Source organism: Ambystoma mexicanum, chromosome 9 (assembly GCF_040938575.1).
Source record: "Ambystoma mexicanum isolate Mex_15411 chromosome 9, UKY_AmexF1_1, whole genome shotgun sequence".
NCBI lineage: Eukaryota > Metazoa > Chordata > Amphibia > Caudata > Ambystomatidae > Ambystoma > Ambystoma mexicanum.
In genome coordinates this window covers 74,132,083-74,153,033 of record NC_090931.1, presented here as the reverse complement: position 1 = coordinate 74,153,033, position 20,951 = coordinate 74,132,083, and the positions used below count along the sequence as shown (strand labels likewise).

Below are 20,951 nucleotides of genomic sequence, written 5' to 3'. Positions count from 1 at the left end.
TCGTTTCTTAATTCTTCGGTTTCATCCATCTCAGAATCTGAACTGGTGGTAAGGCGTCTTAATCTGTTAAGGTGTATGTCTCGCAACTTGGACGTACCTCTGTTTCCGGATGATGTCCGCGTTGGGGAAGCCAGTCTGAGATTCGGATTAACCAGTAGAGAATATGGTACAAGGAAGCGGCCTCAGTCCCGTCCTGATAGTACAGGATTGGACGGGGACCACCCCCCAGCACCAAAGATCTTCTTCTTGTAGTGACCTTGGTTGCTGTAGCTGGCACAGGCGAGAGGGGCAATCAGGAAGTCAAGAAGTCCAGAGAGGAGAGAGCTCCGGAGAATGGCCCAGGGGAGAGAGCTCTGAGGATCGCCAGGAGAGCCAGAAACACTCAGTTCAAAGGAGTTCCAAACAACAGTCAATTTGCAGGCTGTGGAAGGATGGGTAGCCAAGTTGATGGAGAGAGTCCAGGCCCAGGCACATCCGGAAGGTGTTGAGGTTAAATTGGAGCAGGCAGGTAGACTGGTACCCCAGTAAGGCAACAAGGAAGGTACACCAAGGAGGCGGCAGATAGACCTCAGGAAACCTCAAGGATTAACCAGGGGAAGGCAGTAAGGGAAGAACAGGGAGGCCAGCCAAGGAATAGGGAGCAAAACTGGGAAGTTGGGATTCCAGGCGAAAGGAGGGAACCTGGCAGGGAAACCAAGCAACAGGAGGCAGTGGGTCCGGAGGGAATTGCTAGAGCACCAGACTGAAGGACTGGACGGTCTGGCAGGAAAGCAGGGACCCAGGCGGGCAAAACAGGAAGGTCATGTAGGGGAACAGGAAGTCCAGGCAAGGAAGGGCAGGGATCCAGGCAGGGAAGGGAAGCAAGACTGCAGAGTCAAACAGGAGCAGGCGGCGAAACAACGGTGAGTCAGGAACGAACCGCATTAAGACGTGATTCGTTCCTGCACCCGATCGCTATTTACGGCCGCGGTGCGAAACCGAGGCTTGGAGCGCGAAGAGAACCGCGCATGCGCCACGGTCCTTCCGAGGCGAGAACGAGGCTTGATGCGCAAGCCTACGATCGTCTTGGTCCGCGGCTCACGCGTGCGCCCGTAACCTGGACCACACAGCTGATTGGGACATCGGAGAGTCTCCCTCCCACTGATCCGATACCTAGAATAAAGCTGCCAAGGAATGTAGCGACCCGCAGCCTTCCAGGTACGTGTCCTAACACAGATGGCGCCCGAATAGGGACCCACAAGATTGACTTCGTCTCGTTGAAGGTTGGCTCGGCTATCAGACCGGGATCGGACGGTGCTAACAGAACTGGCCACTCTAAACGAGAAGCGAATTCCTCAACAAAACTGCATGATCCGATCCCTGGACGGTGAGCTGTAGCCCGAGACAACGTCTTGACGAGGGTCCATATATTTGAGGTGGGTAAATTTGCCGAAAATCACCAGACACGTGGGTCCTTAGCATTGTCCTTAGTAACCCGATCGGGCCTCCCAGTCCTTTGGTCAGGTGAATCGTGCCCCGATTCTTAATCTAACCCTGACAATTTGAATTTGGAGCATTGTACTCGCGAGCACAATTATTTAACCAGGTAACACCAGAACTTTGATATCCCTGGGAAATTGTCTGCCTGCTTTAGGGCATTATTCCGCAGTGACAGACAATCTTTGGAAGATAGCCGTCCCGTACCACAGGAGGGGTCGCCGGCATGTACTATGTACTGTAAGAAAGGCTTTGGTAGTATAGCATTTAATGACATTTGGCACAGACAAACCAGGCATAATTCTGAACTTCGGTGGCCAACCAATGGTAGTTTTGAAATCCCTCGTATAGAATATTTAGAGTCTCTATTAGTAATGAAAAAGGCTAGACCTGCAGCATTTGACGCGTTGCACAGTTGGAAAACAGAAGCTTTGCAGCAACAAAAGAGTAGAGGGAAACACATGCGTAGACATATGACAAGTGTCGAAAAGGCATGGTTATATGATCAAAATAAACAATTGGAGTCAGTTAGGAACACGGACAGGGCATTTCAATTAGGCATTCAGAAAATCTACCCTTCAAAATGTTTTCATACGTCAGATGAATTGATTAATAAGCTTTTGCATGAACGAAGGCCTGATGCCTCCGCGCCACCTCCGTACGTCCCTCCTCCTGGCGCTTTGACCCTTACTGTTGTAGTTCCCCCTCCTATAGTTCCTTCGGTCCGCCCTGCTGTTCTTCCCGTTGTTCTTCCAGCCGTCGCCCCTTTGCCTGCCCCCTTGCCTTCACCTGTTGTTATTCAGAATGTGCCTACTCTTCCTCTTCCAAGTGATTCTGCATCGCTTGTAGAAGACCAGGGAGCAAGACCAAGGGTTGTGACTCGTAATACTGTGTCCCCAAATAAAAGGAGTGAATTGACTGCTTGGGCTGATCATTGTATGGAGAAGGGTGAACAAGCTGATGTTTTTTCCACACTCGAAAATGTAAAAGATATTCCTGAGAAAAAAAATGTTATCGAAGGATTAGGGACTCATTTGATTATAATGTGGAATAGACTAAATGATGTAGATTTCCCACAAGGGTTACAGGATTTGAACACCTTAGCATTGTCCAGAGATACTGCGGAGAAGGTATATGAGCATGTTCAGAGTATTTTTGAGTATAGGAAGGAGTTGGAAGAGTTACAGAATGAGGAAGCAGATGGTGGTAGTTTAGGTATTATGTACTTACAGAAACGATTTTCTCCTCGTCGAGAATTAAAAGGAGAGGAAGCGCAAATTTGTATAAAGGATGCGATAAGATGGATTTCGGATATGTCGATAACTCCAGATGAAGTATATGACACATATAGTCAGTATACATTAGAAATGCAAAAGAAAGTGATACAGGCGATGGTAGAGCACCTGCAGAATGAGTGTGTAAGAAGAAAGATTTGTTTTCCCGCAGAATTGTTGAGTGTTTATAACAGAGCCTTTTCGATTGATACTTCTTCGACTGCCTTAGCGCTTGATTTGGCTCTGTTGCTTAGTTAGCGTTCGGAGCTGCCTACTTCTCAGTTGCCTATGAGAGAGGTCCCTCCGACATTTGTCCCTAAAGTTGAGATTGCGGCCGATGCTGGACGAGGAATAGTAGCCGGAGAAATTCCTGCACATTACGTTTCACAATTTGTTCATGTCCCGTTTTCAAGACAGGAAGTGAACACCATAAAGCAATCTATTCCCGATATAAGAAAGAATCCGACCGGATTCTATAAAGAAATAGAGTCGGTCTTACAGTCGTCGGTATTCACTTTAAGTGATATTGACCTATTATTTCCCATACTCCTGCCAGTTGATTTGTGGAAACAGATTAGAACTATAGATGACATACCTGCGTTGGGAGATACATGGGATAACATGGTTAGGCTAGACAGAGAAAGACCAGCTGGCGAACGACCACCTTAAGTGATATTAACCTTGCCTGATAGAATTATTGTAAAATTGAAAACTATGGTTCCAGAAAAAAGAATCATTTGGGACAAGCTTACGGCCTGTGTCCAAGGAAAGTCTGAGGGTGCTACCGATTTCTTCAATCGGTTCGAGTAGGTATTCTTAGATTTCAGTGGACAAGACTTAGGTACAGAGTCAGGGAAAAGGTTGTTTGTCGACAAATTTGTACGTGGATTACTGCCTGACATCCAGTTACAGATTATGTCTTCTGAAAGCGCTTGGCAGGCGAAGTCTCAATCAGAAGTACTGCATATGGCTCAGTACTATGAAAATCGTGTAAATACTGAGAAGGAAAAACTTGAGAAAAAAAAGGGTGACCTGAAAACTAAAGTTTTATTACAGCAGATTGTTAGAAACCCTAGAGGGGGTAATCAATTTAGAGGTCAGTACATTCCACAGGGAAGTGCGCCCTTGGCTCCGGTAACCATTAACCAGTGTGCCTATTGCTAGCAGGAAGGCCACTGGCGCGCACAATGTCCGACCTTGCAGCAAAGGTCATTTGGGAACATGGCTAGATGATCCAGAGGTTGCCCAGGTGCAGGGGGCCCTGGCAGAGGTCAGTTTACACCAGAATCACAGCAACCTCTTTCACAAGATAAGCAAGTTTTGAATGTGGATAACAGAAACATTTTTGGTCACCCTTCTGCCGCGCACCTCTCTGAAGAGCTTCCTTTTGATAATATTCTGTTTCGCTAGGATTGCCCGAAGCAGGATTTGGAACCTACGCCTATTCCCGTTCATCAGAAAGGCCCCTACGTTGAGATGGCGGTGGGAAATAGGAAGCATCTATTTTTAGTAGATACGGGAGCGCAGAAATGTTCCATTGATCATTCACGGGTTCCAAATATTCCCCTGTCAGGGCAGTCCAACGTTTCCGTAGGATTTTCAGGCAGACCTGTAGTTTGTCCAGTCTCTTTGCCGGTACCAATAACACTGGGTCCCTTCACGGAACAGTGTCCATTTCTACTTACCACAAACTGTGGGGAGAACTTGCTGGGGCTAAATTTGTTGAAGGCATTGCATGCAGTAATACATTGTTCTCTGGACGGAATTCGGCTAACAATTTCACCTCAGCAATCACTCGCCACTCAGTTTTTGACTCAACCTTTACCGCCAGAATTTAGTAATGTCCCAGAATGCTTATGGGCAATTGATGTTAATGATGTGGGAATTCTTCAAATTGAGCATAACCAGAGATGTGTACTTCTATACACACCAAGCCCAAATGCACTCCAAAGGGCAAAAGAGTTCCCAAAAAGATAGATGAAAATTGCTTAGCTCAATTTAGGCCATTACGGCGAGTTACATAAACAGAAAGGTAACATATTATTTCATCAATTCAATGACCGGGTACATATTGATTTTCCTTAAACTGTGAGAGTTAAATAGGCAAAATGAATCAGAACCAAGATGATAGAAATAACCCTTGGTTTTATTACTATCACAAAACCAAACCAGTTATTAAAAGTAATAGCATCAAACTAATACTTGTACAAAACGTCCCCTATTAAACCATAGAGAACATCTGCATTCATGTAAAGCATAACACCTTTATCAAATGAAGAGAATGCCTTACAACAGCTGGCATTGTTCACAATAGACACTATTCACTGTGCACCCTCGGATTAAATTCACAACCGAGACAAGTGACACGTCCACTTTTTGGATGTTGAGATATATGTTACCAACACTTCTCTAGAGACCTGGATCTATACTAAACAAACAGATAGAAACAGCTTGCTGCTTGCTACAAGTTTCCATCCCAAGAGAACTGTGGATAGTGTACCATACAGTCAATTCCTTCGCTACAGAAGGATCATTTCGGAGAACATTGAATACGAATGTCAATACTCACTACTTGAATCTAAATTCAGATCAAGGGGCTATGATCAGTTCAAAATTACTGGAGTTGCGGAGAGAGTAAGGAGAACCGACAGAGAGACATTGCTGACCCCAAAGTCCCCCAAAACAGGAGAACCGTTAGTCTATGTCACCACCTGTTCCATGCAGAGTATGAGGGTTAGGAGTATAATCAAAAAGAACTGGGCAATGCTAGGAATGGACCCGCAATTACAGCAACTCTTTCAAGAATTACCTACTTTCGCTTACAGAAATAGTAGGTCACTACGGAAATGTTTGGTCAAAGCAGAAATACCATCTGCTGTGACTCAGAATGCTTACAAGGGTACCATCTCATGCTACAATTGTCAACATTGTAGCATTATCATCAAAGGCATTAGTATACCACACCCTCACTCTTGGAAACCTATCTCACTGAAACGTTCCTGTACATGTGATGCTCAAAATGTCATATATGCTCTCAGATGCCCTTGCGGTTTATACTATGTGGGTATGACCACCAGAAAAGTAAAGATCAGGTGGTCAGAACACAAATCTAATATTCGTAGAGTGTAAGGTCCCCAGTTGCGCTACACTTCACTAAAGCCCGTCATACCATTGCACAACTCAAATGTGTCATCTTGGAGCAAGTGACAGTAGGGAACAGGGGCGGTGATATTCAGCGGAAACTACTACAGCGGGAAATCCTATGGATTGAACTCATGGACTCTCTTAGCCCTCGTGGCATGAATACTGAATTTGATCTTATGTGCTTTGTTTAACATCTTGTCATTAGACTGTCTGAAAATACCTGACCATCTGTACATGGGGAGCTGACACCTATCTTTCCCAATGTCATCCATGAGGTAGGAACACCATATGCTATGTGTGTCCCTTATCAGTGTAATGTTTTTTCTGCATCCTCTATCATTGACCGATTTGCTTCTTCTACTCTTGAGACTTTAATGCCATGCTTATTACATTCATGTTGTAAACTGCTATTTAAGATATGCCATGCTTATTACATTCGTGTTGTAAACTGTAATTTGAGATATGCTATTTCAAATGATGTTTGTGATATATTTCAACACGTGCAGCTTTGGCTCCACGACTCTGGCGATGTTGTTATTTGAAATTCCATATGTGCACATTTTGACATTTATAGGTTTGACCCTATTATCCTTTAGATCTCAATGTTACGCTTGTCCCATCTGTGCCTTATAATGTTGGTAGCAATAAGTTGGTTGTTGATCTCCACCTACTGTGGGACTAGAACTGGGTACTCAGCATGTTTACTTCCTTCTCAGGCACGATAGAAATTGTCTTTCTTCTCCTCAGCTAGGCACCACGAGCTTCGTGGTATCCTTGGGAGAATATTGGTAATTCACTTTATGCACTCTCGCTTTTCACTAAGCAGACTACTGTCTTTTGGGTCTGTTACGAACACACTGACTTTACACATGGTTCAAACAGGGAAGACCTCCCTATTACTGTTAGAGCACGGACTTGTCCCTGTATTCGTCCACTGAACTTCAACAGTTCTATCTCTGACACAGCGGCACTTGCCTACAGTGTGTACTTTGCAGCGCCATGGGGGCACCGCGCAGTACTTTTTGTAGCTGCGGTCGTGCCCCCATGTGCGCTCCTTACCTTCCCTTTATTTCACCGTGCGATATCTGGGGACCTATGCATCCCTCCTGGACCGCATTCATTCCCTGTACGCGCTTATTAAGCCTTGAAGCCCTCGGCTCCCTTTCGCGCAGAGACCCCTTTGGTTTTTGCATTTCGTTGCCATAGCAACCACTATGGCCATTTCAAGATGGACGTCGCCCTTACTATACTTCTATTAATGACACGGCGGCTTTTGCCAACAGTGAGTTCTTTTCAGCACCATGGGGGCACCGCGCAGTACATTCTGTAGCTGCAGTTGTGTCCCCATGTGCGCTCCTTACCACCTCCTCATTTCTTCGCGTGACATCTGGGCACTTACTCATCCCTTTTCGGGCCGCATTCATTCCCCGTATGTGCGGTCTAAGGTTTGAAGTTCACGGCTCTCTTCCATGCAGGGTCCCCTTACCCCATTGGTTTTAGCATTGCGTTGCTATGACAACCTAAATGCCCATTCCAAGATGGACGTCGCCCTAGCTGACTGTGCTAGGGGATGCGCGGGGTTGCTAGGACGACCTACAATGCCAGTTCACAGTCGAGCTGCGCCTCACTCGACAGTCAGACGGCAGACTTACACCAGAAGTTGGAGGTAAGAACAGCGCAACTCCCACGCTGAGTTCCCTTACTAGTCTACAGTTCACGAAAGTGTCTATTTGCCTATATACTTACCGACATAGGAGGAGTCCATGATTACATCGTTTTTTTAAAAAAGCCCCTACCAAGTGGGGCTTGATTTATTATCTTGAAATTTTCGTTGTGTGTGCCATACTACATCCTTTCGAGGTGTACCTGCTGTGTTCTCGGAAGCATAGAATGATGTCCACTTATATTATTCTACACGGCGCAACTTTCCAGTGCCTCAAGCAGTTTGTCCTTTGCATGTTGTTGCATCCACGCTCAGTCCCCTCTGTCTTTTACATTTAGGGTTCAGACCTCCTTCGATATTCAGTGCCTCTGTGGCCTCCAGTCCGTTGACTGTACCTCCTTAGTGCCCCGTGCTCTTCGGGCATTTCCCAGAAGAAGGCTGCCTCTCATTGCAGACCCCGCTCATTTCAAAGCAAGGTCAGTGTACCTTTTCACTAACACCACACTCTAACATTGTTGTACAACTATAAGAAGTCTACACACTGACTAGTTTTTCTCTATTACCCCACAGGGTCTATGATATGAATATGACTGCAATATAGGAACAGTGAAAGTGTATACCCTGAAGATGGTTCTATGAACCGAAACGCATTGGTTACCCCTTTTTTCACCCAAAAAGGGACTTTCAACTGGAAATTAATGTTGATTGGAGCTAATGATGATTTTTCCTTTACGAAGTGTTACACTTTCAGTGAATAGTGTCTATTGTGAACAATGCCAGCTGTTGCAAGGCATTCTCTTCATGTGATAAAGGTGTTATGCTTTACATGAATGCAGATGTTCTCTATAGTTTCATAGGGGACGTTGTGTACAAGTATTAGTTTGATGCTATTACTTTTAATAACTGGTTTGGTTTTGTGAGAGTAATAAAACCAAGGGTTATTTTTATCATCTTGGTTCTGATTCATTTTGCCTATTTAACTCTCACAGTTTAAGGAAAATCAATATGTACCCGGTCATTGAATTGATGAAATAACATGTTACCTTGTTGTTTAGGTAACTCGCCGTAATGGCCTAAATTGAGCTAAGCAATTTTCATCTATCTTTTTGGGAACTCTTTTTCCCTTTGGAGTGCATTTAGGCTTGGTGTGTAGAAGTACACATCTCGGGTAATGCTCACATTTTTTAGTCCCAAGTGGCCTTGTGACGTATGCCCGCCTGTACCTGAAATAACCGAGACATTAACATTGAATTGTTACTGACAATAATCCCTGTCATTTGGTTACTGCACTCTGAAAACAATACACAAACACGTACATCGATCTGTGCACCCCTATACCCTACCCTCTATTCATTCTTCAAATTGAACCTGTTGAAATTATTTTGAAACGTGGAGTAAAATTGCCTCGCATCCCACAATATAAGATTTCAGTTGAAGGCGAACAGGCTTTGAAATGTATAGTTTCTGATTTTGTACATCGTGGAGTAATTGAGGAGATTACGGGTAGCATATGTAACAGCCCCATTTTGCCAGTATACAGATGATGATAATGCGATTCCCTTTCGTTTTATAATTGATTTACGCGCTATTAACAAAATTGTGGCTCCTCAATTTCCTATTGTACCTGATGTTACAACGATACTAAGCATGATTCTGGCTTCTGCCACTCATTTTAGCGTTGTTGATCTTAAAAACGTGTTTTTCAGTATTCGCATACACATGGATAGCAGGTATTTGTTTGCATTTACCCTAGGTGGCCACTCGTTTACATTCACTCGTGCACCACAAGGGTACACTGAGAGTCCAAGTATTTATAGTAGGGCATTGAAAGAGCAGCTTGATACCCTCGAGTTGCCTACTACTTGCACATTACTGCAGTATGTAGATGACCTCCTCTTTGCTGCTGATTCTGAGAGCGCCTGTAAAGAAGGCACCGTGTTGTTGCTTTGTCATCTAGCAAAACATGGCCACAAAGCTTCACTTAAAAAATTCCAATATTGTTGTCAGGAGGTCGCCTATTTAGGCTATCTCCTTCAAAGGAGGGAAGACGGTTGACACCTGAATGAATAAAGACCATTTCTGGCATGCCTGTCCCAAATACGAAGTTAGAGCCTTGATAGGTATGGCTTCTTATTGCAGATTGTGGATCCCTAACTTTTCGTTAACGATTAAACCAATGCTGGCTTTGACAAAGAAGGGCATTTCTTTGCCATTGCCATGGACTTTGGAACACCAGACAGCATTTGATTTGCTAAAATCCGTGCTGTGTTCAGCGCCGGTTTTAGGAACTCCGAATTATGACAAGGCCTTTGTATTGTTTGTGCATGAACGTGATGGATGTGCTTTGGCTGTGTTAACAAAGGAACATGGAGGGAAGGATAGGCCGTGCGGCTACTATTCCTCTGCCCTTGATCCTGTAGCATGCGCTTTGCCAAGATGTTTGCGCGCTGTTGCTGCTGCTGCTGCATCTGAAAAACAGAGTGAGGGAATGGTCTTAGGTCATGCGTTAACCCTAATGGTACCTCACTCTGTAGATATTCTATTGAATAGAGCTCAAACGCAACACCTCACTTCTGCATGATTGACAAGATATGAACTAATCTTGTTTGCCCCCCACATTCAAATTCAGAGGTGTTGTGTATTAAATCTGGCTGCTGAACTTTTACCTGTCTCGCAAGATACTGTTGATGGTAACGAAACGTCACACGATTGCCTTTAAATGACAGAACAAGAGACTAAAGGCAGAATCAATTTGAAAGACATGCCTTTGAATAGCCCACAAGGAGAGCTATTTTGTGATGGCTCTTGTTTGAAATTTCCAGACGGTACATCCACGGCTGCTTATGCTGTTACTACTTTAAGCACGGTTGTGGAAACTAAAAGAATTATGCATAACTCTGTGCAGGCCACAGAAATTATAGCGTTAACTCGAGCTTGTGAACTTTCTGAAGGGCTTACAGTGAATATATATACTGATAGTCAGTATGCTTTTGGGGTGGTTCACAATTTCGGTAGACTTTGGAAAGAACGAGGTTTCTTGACCTCGCACAGAACGAAAATCCAGCATGGCACTTTAATAGTGCGATTACTTTCAGCACTTGCACTCCCTGTTCAGTTAGCTATCATAAAATGTTCAGCACATCAAAAGGTTACAGATGATGTAGGAAAAGGGAATGCTTTCGCCGATCAGATAGCTAAACAGACTGCCACTGATTTTAGTTCAGAAATGTATGCTGTAAAAGAAATTGTAAATGTTTGCACTTTGGGTGAAAGTATTGATGCTGTAAAAGATATTCAAGCAGATGTTACCATAGAGGAAACTAAGAGATGGATCGAGGGTGCAGGGAAATTGGATGACGATGGGTGTTGGGTAGACAATATTGAAGGGAAATGGTTACTCCCTGACGCCTATATTACAATGATGGTTATTATGGCTCATGGTCCGACACATGTTTGTGCGCGAAAATTGACAAAAATGCTACACAGTGTATGGGCCAATGATAAGATTTTCAAAACTGCGGAGCATTTTGTCCAGAACTGCATGGTTTGCTTGCAGCACAATGTAGGAAAAGGTACCTCGACTCCTAGAGGAATTTTCGCTCCACCTTCTGTCCCGTTTGAGGTTATTCACTTTGATTTTATTGAAATGGAACAGTGTAACAATCTTAAATATGTATTGGTTGTTATTGGTGCCTTTAGTAAGTGGGTTGAGGCCTTCCCGGTTAGAGATGCAATGGCCATAACCACAGCAAAAAACTCTGATGAAAGAGTTTTTTCCTAGATTCGGGCTGCCGAGAGTCATCTGGTCAGATAATGGGCCACACTTTATTGCCACTGTAATCCTACAAATTTGCAAAGGATTACAGATTGACAAGTGGTTCCATTCAGCTAGACATGCCCAAAGTGCCGAATTAGTGGGGAGGCACAATGGCATTATAAAGAACAAACTCGCTAAAACGTGTGCTGGCACCAAGCTAAAGTGGCCGGACGCCTTACCGATCGTGTTACTGTCAATGAGAACAAACCCTCAAACTAAGACTGGGCTCTCTCCCTTTGAGGTGGTAATGGGGAGACCTGCTAATATTTGGGGTATGCCAAAAAGTCGCTCATTACGGGATATAGAAAATGTGCTTCTTTCAGATTACTGTAACCAGTTGACTAAAAATCTGTTTTCAATTTATCACCAGGTGCGAGAGGCATTACCTGTGCACTACGTGGGTCCTGGTCACAGTCTACGACCGGGGGACTGGATCCTCACAAAGGTTTTTGAGAGGTCATCTTGCCTTGCACCTCGGTGGAGGGGTCCCTACCAAATCCTGCTAGTCACCCAGACTGCCGTGAGGGTAGCGGGTCGTAAACACTCGATCCATGCGACGCACACCAAACTGATCCCACAGCCCATGCCATACGATACAGAAGACACAGAATCCCTTCCTACTGCTGTAACTAGAGTGCCTGAAACAGCAACTACCAACAAGGGAGAATCGGAGACCGCTTCAGAATACGCAAGGCCGGACAAAAGGGCCATCTTGTCTCCGCACTCCCCAACAATGGAACTTCCGGATCAATCCTTTTCTGATCCCATTTCCGTCCATTCGCCACTTCCAGGAGGAGGTGACGACACTTTGTTCTTGCCAGAAACTGCAAAATATAATTTGCACCCAAGGAAGTAAACGTACAGCATGGTCTGACGGTGCAATTGAGAAAATCATTTGAGGGCTTGCCTTTTTGGCCCGACTGTGCGGGAAGATTCTGTCGGCTAAGGGTTGTGGGAAAAACATTAAGAAGACGCGCGACTGGAGTCGCCAGCAAACGAACAATTGGTGTTTTTTCGGTTGAAGACGACAATGCCTGCACCCGCTACCGCTCGTACCAAACTTTTAGATAAACATTTGACTAGCAGAGACAATGATCAAGCATGTAAGGGGACCCCCAAAGTATATTGTTGCCTTTTTGTGATAATTACTGGATTTTAATTAACTGTTGGGTTTGGCTTATGGTATCTGGAGGAAGCATATCCATTAGAGGACTTTTTACCTATTGAAAATGTATGCCATTTTTTGGGCAAATTACAAATTCAGAAGATATCAGGGGACTAGCGAGAGTATTGGAGAGAGCCATCAACCGGACCACTGACATACTCTATAATATGACGTTAGAACAGAGAGCGATAAGATTAGTGGCTCTTCAGAACCGGATGGCATTAGATGTCATCCTGGCAGAACGAGGAGGAGTATGTAAATTAGTGGGGTCCGCTTGCTGCGCTTACGTTCCAGACTCCTCTCCGACGATCTTTAGGGCTATCCAAAATCTACATGTTCTTAGTTCAGAAGTACATGTTCCTGAGGGAAACTGGGAACTTGGTACATGGTTTTGGGATCTCCTACGGTCATGGGGATGGAAGTTGTGTTCGGCCCTGCTGATTATCTTGGGAAGTTTTCTGTTTCTTTGTTGTTGTATAAAGTGTCTCCCTGGTATATACTCAGTGTTAGGGGGATGTTGCGCGCAAGCAACAAGTGTATTAGGAAATAAAATATACGCCCCAAAGAAGGTTTCCAAAGAGTATGTGTTGAAAGACACTCTGGTGTCAGATCTAATGGCAATAGATATGTCCGAAAATGATTCGGGGTGTATGGACGATGACGTATGGAGTTACTTGCAAGCAGATCAGAAGTAGTGTTAGCACTTGGCATAGGCCAAAAGGAGGGTTTGTCGAACTGGAAATTAAAATATGCCTCCTATTATAACGATTTGTATGTATATTGGCCTACGCCAAGTTGCTTAAAATTGTACGCGAATAACTCTCTACGGCAAGGTCTTGACCTTAGAAATTGATGTAAACCACCATCTTGAATCAAGCCTCCATTTTAGGTTAGAACCGCCATTTTGGGGTTTTTATACAAAGTCACCCTGTAATCTAACATGCCCGTCTCATGTGCCCTTGTTCTTGCCTTAACCTCTCCAACCTCTGTAGGAAAGTTAATGTCCAACCTGCCTTCAGGCTACATGTTAGGGTCATGTAGACCTTGTCCTTTGTTGACATCGGGAGCAGGGGATTACTTGAATTAGCAATGATAAACTACAAGTATACAAGAACAGTAATGCTATCCAGATATAATATGTGAAACATTTGTTTGGTCTTTATTGAAACAGCATGTAAAGAGTGTAAATGTTAAATTAAAGAATAATGGAGTGTGTTAGTAAATATATTCAAAAGTAAACCGCATGCACAAGATATGTAAATTAGGAAAGTGAACCTGGCGCGACCCTAGCCCAGTGTATAATTAACCTGTAAGAGGGCTGGACATCATTTTACAAATTGTATAAATGCGTCGATGTCCAGCTAGGAAATTCTGTTCACTGCTCACATTGAACCCTGCTGGTGGTCTCTGTGATGTATTGACGGCCAAATAGCTATTTGTGTAGTTTGTTGAATAATGTTCAGTTTTGTAATAAAGATTCTGGGAATCTTTACAAGCCTGTGTCGGTGTATTTTCCTTTGCTTGGTGTAACAGCCGTGATATTGTATTTTTTTTCTGATTCGACATTGATATTAATGCACGCTTTGTGATCTCGTGACCTTATGTATACTCCAAGCCTTACATGGCATTAAGGAACAAGGCATGTAGAACTTTGCTCCATGCCTCGCAATGCTTCGATGATGCCCCTTTGCACAAGTGGACACTTACACGGATGGACACTCTCACCTTGTTAACAACCTGGCATTTTGATAAAAATGCATGATCGTGTTTGGACGGTTCTGTCAGAATTCCGGGAACCTGGTTCCGCGTTGACCCGTCGTGAAGAATATATTTCTTCCTACCAATGTGATTCTCAGGAGTACGAAAGGACAGTCTAAGAATCCAATTGATCGGAAGATGGTGTAGAGTCGTTGGGATCGTAGAGCTGAGCGGCCCGCAACTTCCCGGTAGATGATGGTTCCAGGTTCCAGCCAACGACTGCAGAATATTATACTGATTACAATCAAATACACCCCTTTCAAGAGAACACGTAACAAAATCTCAACAGACTAACCTGCAGAAAACGGTTTAACCAGAAGTGTTTCATGCAAGAATGTCCTCTATACTGGGGTACTCTGGAGACCAGAAGAAGAGAAAAGACAATCAGTACCAGAGAATGAGTGGAAGAAATAATGGTAAGGAAAGGTAGGTTTCTTACCCTTTTTTCCCTGGAAGTGAACGTCCCTGGCAAAGTCCTTCTTCTTTCCTGTAGGAACAGTGTGATGGTATCTGCCCTCTGTTCGGTGGACCAAACAATCCAAGGTGTAAGAAGTCACTAGTCCAGCAACCACCTATTCCCGCCGGCACGAGGACGCCTAAAAGGTGCTCAGGAAGTCTCTAGTCCAGCACCAAGCCTGTACCCGCCGGCACGAGGACGCCTACAGCACCCTGGGGAAGGACAGGGAAGGGATTGGAGAGGGAAAAGGAAGGAAGGAAAGAACGAAGGTAAGAGGTCTCCCAAGCTTCGAGGTCCGATTTCGACAAAACCAAATCACTAGGCAAGAATAATCCATAAACAATCCGAGGTCAAGATACAAGAACAGGTAAGGATAATCCAAGAGCAATCCAGTAAACGTAATCCGAGATCAAACAAAACCACTAAATCTGAGCAAGAAAAAAACCGCTGTCACTATTGGATCAGAAGCAGCGAGAAGTGGGCGCCAGATCATTAAGTACTTGAAGTACCGGCACCAAGATGGTCACGTGACCCAACACGTTTTCTATCACGTGGAAGATGCTGCGTCCACTGACGTAGTCTCCATGGCAACTTCCACGTGAGGCGTCGGGAACGCAGTTCCCGACGCAAATGTGTTCCGTGCGTAGAGCGTGGATACCGCAAGCCCGCCTTCTGTATGGTGGTATAACGGGACAGAAGCTTTTGGTGAGGATGAGACACGTGAACCGCAGGGGTGATACAAGACCTGGAGCGTTTTCTGACAGTATCCTCCCCCAAAGGACCCCCATGCCCCCGAGAGGCCAAAAATTGGGAAACCAACAACGGGGCATGCACATTCTGCTCCGGTTCCCATGTCCGTTCTTCCGGACCGTAACCCTTCCAGTCCACTAAGAAATACCTGGTACCACGAGAAACCCTGGTATCAAGAATGGAATTGACCTCATACTCCTCCACCCCTTGAACCAATATCGGAGACGGAGAAGCCGGTATCCTGGTGCTGTCTACACAAGGCTTAACCATGGACACATGGAAAACCGGATGTATCTTCCAAGAGTGCGGAAGTTCTAATTTGACCACCAATGGACTCAAGACGTCCTTTATAACATAAGGACCTACAAAACGTGGCAACAAGCATCGTCGACCTGGAATGCGTAGGTTCTTAGTGGACAACCATACCCGTGTACCTGGAATGTAGACGGGTGCAGGACGGCGATTCCGATCCGCGTACTTCTTCGCCTGTTCTTGTGCTTGTTTCAGATGTTCCAGCACCCTATCACGGACCAGAGACAAATCTTTGATACAAGATTGAACTGCCGGACAATCCTCAGGTAGATTCCAATCAAGAGGAAGGGTGCGTGGGTGTTGCCCATACAAGGCATAGAATGGCGATGTTCCCGTTGATGAATGGCTGGAATTATTATACGCGAATTCCGCCAAAGGAAGAACTGCTAGCCAGGATTCCTGATGTTGAAGGATGAGACACCTGAGGTACTGCTCCATGGTAGCGTTAACCCGCTCTGTTTGACCATCCGTCTGGGGATGGAACGCTGTGGAACACCGTTCATCTACCCCCAAAGAGAACATTAGATGCCTCCAAAAACGCGACGTGAACTGGGACCCCCTGTCAGAAACCACAATCTCAGGCAACCCAAAAAACCTGAAAACATGTCGCAAGAACAACTCTGCCAGCTTAGCAGCTGATGGCAGGCCTTGGCAAGGCACAAAGAGAGACATTTTAGAAAAGCTGTCAACCACCACCCATATGGTATCAAACCCATCAATCAAAGGCAACTCCACCACAAAGTCCATGGTAATCATCGCCCAAGGTCTGGCTGGCACTGGTAATGGTTGTAATAACCCCATAGGTTTCGCTGAATGGGACTTACACTGGGCACAGATGGCGCAGGTCAAGATATATTGCGAGACGTCTCTTCGCATGGAAGGCCACCAACACCAGCGTTTGAGGAGTTCAAGAGTTTTCTGGGAACCAGGATGCGCTGCGATAGCAGCGTCATGACACAAAGAAATAGCTGTACACCGGGTATCCTGATCAGGCATATAAACTCGACCCTGGACATAAGGAAGACCATGCAGAATATCCATGTTATAGTCTGCCAGTTCTGTGGGCTCTTTATCAACCCAGTTCTGGAGCGTTGACTTCAAAGTGGGTTGTAGAACACAACTACAGACCACTTGTGTAGGTAATAACAAAGACCCATCCTGTGGACGTGAACCATCATTACCCAGGCTTCTGGATAGCGCGTCCGCCTTGGAATTCAAGACACCTGGGCGGTAAGTCAAACTAAAGTTGTACATGGAAAAGAATTCATGCCAACGGGCATGTCTCGCAGTGGTGCACGTCAGGGACTGCAACGCCAACAGGTTTCTGTGGTCAGTAAAAACCTGGACCGGTAATTCCGTCCCAAGGAGATGATGACGCCAGATCATAAATGCGTCTCTTACGGCCAACAATTCCCGTTCAGTAACGGTGTAGTTACGTTCATAGGGCGTTAATTTGCGCGAATGGTAGGCGACTGGATGCAACTCCTTGGTATCAGCGCAGGTTTGGGACAAGACAGCCCCTACCGCGACATCCGAAGCATCAGCTTCGACAACGAATGGACGTTTGACATTTGGGTGTAGCAACACCGGGGCTGTAGTGAACGCGGCTTTTAAAGACTCAAACGCTATTTGGGCGTTATCGTTCCATAAATAAGGTTTCTTGTTACTGGTCAATTCGGTGAGGGGTGCAGCAATCGAAGAGAATTGTCTAATGAACCGCCTGTAAAAGTTCGAAAACCCTAGAAATGATTGTAACTCCTTCCTTGAAGTTGGTACAGGCCAGTTTAAGACAGCTTTCACCTTATTGCTACTCATCTGCACTCCTTTATTGGTGATGTCATATCCAAGGAACTCGACCTCACTCGCATGGAATACACATTTTTCCAGTTTGACAAAAAGACGATGCTCCCGCAAGCGTTGTAAGACTTGTGAAACATGACGTACATGATCTTCCATGGATGGAGAATAGATGAGTATATCATCTAAATAGACAATAACGAATCTGTCGATCATGTCGCGTAGAACGTCGTTGATGAAATTCTGGAATGTGGCCGGGGCATTGCAAAGCCCGAATGGCATCACCAAATACTCGAATAGGCCATATCGTGTCTTAAAGGCTGTTTTCCACTCATCCCCTCGACGTATCCGGACCAAATTGTACGCACCCCTTAGATCTAATTTGGTGAAGAATTCTGAAGACCCTAACTGATCCAGCAAGACAGAAATCAACGGGATTGGGTATTGATTACGGATAGTACCTGCATTGAGTTCCCGATAATCAATACAAGGTCTTAAGTCCCCCTCCTTCTTGGGTACAAAAAAGAGCGGTGAAGCAAATGGAGAGTGAGAAGGCCGAATAAAACCTAACTCGAGGGCTTTATCCAAATATTCTTTAAGGACGACTTCTTCCTTTTGTGTAAGGGAATAGATACGTCCCGAAGGTGTCTTGGCATCCGGTTTGAGAACAATGGGGCAATCATAGGGCCGATGAGGCGGCAGGATCTCTGCTTTCCCCTTGTCAAAGACGTCCTTATAACTTGTGTATTCGACAGGTAATACGGTGTTAACAACAGCTCCTATTGTAACCACAGAGTTCAACAACGCCCGACTAGGAGCTTCAGGTACTTCATACATGGACTCTAGGGAACTGCAGGATCGAGGGCGTTGCTGAGCACTGAAAGCTATAACCCCGGTCTCCCAGTTAACGACCGGGTTATGAAGCTTGAGCCACGGTAAACCCAGGATGAGTTTGTATTGCGGTGCCATAATGACGTCAAATGTGATGATTTCCGAATGCTCGGCGCCAATAGTTAACAACAACGGAATGGTATGTTCAGTAACAAGCCCCGAAAGTAGGGTTGAACCGTCAACCGCATTGACTACCTCCGGAACACTTTTTGACAACAAGGGAATACCCCATTTCCGAACGTATTGGGCATCAATGTAGTTACCGGTTGCCCCTGAGTCAAGAACAGCTGCAGAAGTCCAAGGAGTGACCTGATCGTAACTCAACATGACGTCAATGTAAAAAGGCGTGGACAACGAGGAACCCTGCAGGGAAGAGCTCGGCGTAGGGGTTCCTTCTACGACCGGGCCTTGGCGTTTCCCGACTTGCGGGGTCTCTTTGGACATGCACTAAGCAGATGAGTAGAGGAACCACAATAAAAGCACAGATTGTTCCGTCTACGATGTTCTCGTTCTTCTGTCGTTAGCGGGCCCCTAACTGCCCCAATTTGCATAGGCTCGTCACCGCCAGAAACAGGGATTGGGGATATAGTGGTATTGACCGTAATCATTCTCTTCTCCCCCTTTCTTTCGGTACGTCGGGCATCAATCTGGAGTACTAGATCCAAGAAATCAGAAAAGGACGTAGGAACCACCGGAACCGTAGCTATGGTATCCTTTAACGTATCCGACAGTCCTTTATAGAACAGAGCGGCTTTCTTATCTTCCGGCCAACCAGTTTCAGCCACCAACTGATTGAACTTAGCCAAATACGATAATAAAGGAGTGTCCCCCTGACGGAGATTCAGCAATTCCAGATCCGTGGCCTGAGTCTTGTAGCGAGTATCAAACACCCTCGTCATAGCACTGATCAATGCATCGCAGTCGAACAACAGCGGACTGCCTTGTTCCAACAAAGGATTCGCCCAAACCGCGGCCATACCTCCAAGGTTAGATAAGACAAAGGCTGCTTTAGTAGTCGCATCAGGAAACGAGGTAGGCCGACACAAGAAATGCAGTCTGCATTGGTTAATGAATGTCCGAAAGGATTTTGGATCCCCAGTAAACCTTTCTGGGGGAGCAAGCGGGAACTGAGCGGCCATGTACACATGCGTAGAATCAGGTCTGACCGAAGGCCCTGCCTGACCTGAAGCGGAAGCGGAGGCCAAAGATGGTATTCCTGTAACCACTTCCCTGATACCGGCTTGCATTTCATCAATGCGCCGGTGGGTGTCAGCCTGGGTGGCCGTCATATCGGCACGTAGGTCGGCCACTAACTGAACCAAAACGGCCAACGGGTCATTCGCGGCATCCATAATAAGGCTTCTGATTCTGTCAGAATTCCGGGAACCTGGTTCCGCGTTGACCCGTCGTGAAGAATATATTTCTTCCTACCAATGTGATTCTCAGGAGTACGAAAGGACAGTCTAAGAATCCAATTGATCGGAAGATGGTGTAGAGTCGTTGGGATCGTAGAGCTGAGCGGCCCGCAACTTCCCGGTAGATGATGGTTCCAGGTTCCAGCCAACGACTGCAGAATATTATACTGATTACAATCAAATACACCCCTTTCAAGAGAACACGTAACAAAATCTCAACAGACTAACCTGCAGAAAACGGTTTAACCAGAAGTGTTTCATGCAAGAATGTCCTCTATACTGGGGTACTCTGGAGACCAGAAGAAGAGAAAAGACAATCAGTACCAGAGAATGAGTGGAAGAAATAATGGTAAGGAAAGGTAGGTTTCTTACCCTTTTTTCCCTGGAAGTGAACGTCCCTGGCAAAGTCCTTCTTCTTTCCTGTAGGAACAGTGTGATGGTATCTGCCCTCTGTTCGGTGGACCAAACAATCCAAGGTGTAAGAAGTCACTAGTCCAGCAACCACCTATTCCCGCCGGCACGAGGACGCCTAAAAGGTGCTCAGGAAGTCTCTAGTCCAGCACCAAGCCTGTACCCGCCGGCACGAGGACGCCTACAGCACCCTGGGGAAGGACAGGGAAGGGATTGGAGAGGGAAAAGGAAGGAAGGAAAGAACGAAGGTAAGAGGTCTCCCAAGCTTCGAGGTCCGATTTCGACAAAACCAAATCACTAGGCAAGAATAATCCATAAACAATCCGAGGTCAAGATACAAGAACAGGTAAGGATAATCCAAGAGCAATCCAGTAAACGTAATCCGAGATCAAACAAAACCACTAAATCTGAGCAAGAAAAAAACCGCTGTCACTATTGGATCAGAAGCAGCGAGAAGTGGGCGCCAGATCATTAAGTACTTGAAGTACCGGCACCAAGATGGTCACGTGACCCAACACGTTTTCTATCACGTGGAAGATGCTGCGTCCACTGACGTAGTCTCCATGGCAACTTCCACGTGAGGCGTCGGGAACGCAGTTCCCGACGCAAATGTGTTCCGTG

General features: G+C 45.5%; 1 pseudogene; it reads right to left on the bottom strand.

The window, feature by feature from the left end:
- The window catches only part of LOC138487259 (kin of IRRE-like protein 3), a 1,139,741-nt pseudogene that overhangs the window by 770,558 nt on the left and 348,232 nt on the right, over positions 1–20,951 (bottom strand).